This window comes from Morone saxatilis, unplaced genomic scaffold (genome assembly GCF_004916995.1).
Source record: "Morone saxatilis isolate NCDOM2014 unplaced genomic scaffold, NCSU_SB_2.0 Contig19, whole genome shotgun sequence".
Lineage (NCBI taxonomy): Eukaryota > Metazoa > Chordata > Actinopteri > Moronidae > Morone > Morone saxatilis.
In genome coordinates this window covers 24,052,058-24,053,936 of record NW_023339751.1, presented here as the reverse complement: position 1 = coordinate 24,053,936, position 1,879 = coordinate 24,052,058, and positions in this window count along the sequence as shown.

Sequence of the window (1,879 nt, the reverse complement as noted above, 5' to 3'; positions counted from 1 at the left end):
TAAAATTGAACTGAATTGAATTGACAACTAAGGGGACTGTGAGAGTCATTCCAAAACCTTCTGCTTGCATCTCTTGATGTATTCCATAGTGGATATCATGGTATGTTTAGGATAAGATTCCTCTTGTAGAATCCATCCTCTTTTCTGCTTCAGCTTATCTACAGATGGTGTGATGTTTGCTTCCAAAATTAGAATTTTAGTGGAATCCATTCTTCCATCCACCTGTGCAGTGTTTTCTGTGCGACTGGCTGCAACACAACCCCAAATAATGATAGATCCACCCCCATGCGTAACAGCTGCCAAGGTGTTCTTTTCATGAAATAGGCCTTTTTTTTCTCCAAACATCCCTATAGTGAATGTGGCCGTATTGCTCTATGTTAACCTCATTAGCCCACAGCACTTTTTCCAAAACACATAAGGCTTCTGTAGATGTTCCATTGCAAGCTGACAACGCTTTACTATCTTCCTGCAGCCTTCTCCTGCATTGTCGACATCAGTGGGCATCAATAACTTTCATTTTCAGTCTTACACAGCTGCTTAGAGGAACCCATGGTTGGTGAGCATTCACATGAGGTTTGAAGAATCATAGTATTTGTAAACAGTTGAAATTGGCACCAGCTGACGTTTTCAATTCTTGACATGCCTCAGCTAATGAGCTGATGAAGGTATGAGATATTGTAAAAAGAATGTGAGACTGCAGAAGTGCACATGCCACAATGATGTTAGATACAAAATACAAAACGTAACTATGCATTAATGTTTGCTGAAAATATTGTTTTATGTTCCATATCCTATAAAAGTCTGTGCTTAAATCACAAAATTTGTCAAGGGGTGCCCAAACTGTTATACTTTATTACAGTATATGCAACTATATACAGTCAAAATTAGCAGGATGGATAGACAGATTTGATTTGGTTTTGAAGTGCATTTTAACATTCTAATTTCACATTTTCTACATTACAAAGAAACAGCATGCATCCAGTTTCATAACTGCTAGGCGTTATATGGGGCATACTCCAGCATGCCCTGGGTGTATGCACAATGTACCACTGCTCTATTTTTAAAATGCCTTTAATTCTGCTTTGAAGTTGTGACATTTTTTTTGTTTTACTATTTGTCTTATCAGCAAGGCCATGGTGTGATGGGAAGTCTTTTCAGAAATGTTCAAACCATGATTTGCGTCAGCTGCATTATGATACACACACATTTCTTTATGTCTGGCCTCTTTTACTCATACAAATAAAAAGTGATGACATAACACGCAAAGATCATCAAGTCAAAACTCATTCAGTAGCATGAGTGTGGTGCACCATATTAATTGATTTTACAATAAAGATAAACACTTCCTTGTAGCCAAAAGAGAGAACTACACTACGTGGACTAAAGCATGCAGACGCCCAAACATAATACCTATCCCCGTGGGGAACATAATTCCCCACGGGGATTATTAAAGGATTTCTGATTCTGATATATGTGATAGCTGAATGTGATTCTGACAGCATGGTCATTATAACAGCCCTCACTCTTCTGGTTTCAGGCTTTCCAGCATATGTTGGAACCTGGCTGCACAGATTTGCTCCTATGAGAGAACATCCGTGAGGTCCAACACTGATGTTGGGTGATCAGGTCTAGCTCACAGTCTGGCTCATCTCAAAGGTGTTGGATGTGGTCGAGGGTCTGTGCAGGACAGTCAAGTTCTTCCATACTAAACTGGGAAAACCATTTCCGTGCTGGTGTTATCGCTGTTTATACTGATATAAGAAATGTCATCAGTGTATATCTAATAAAGTTGGACCTCAAAAATACTGAGGAAGTTCCTCTGTAAAACATATCAAGTTAAAACTTCCCTAATAACTGTGTACTGTAACATACTCCCCCT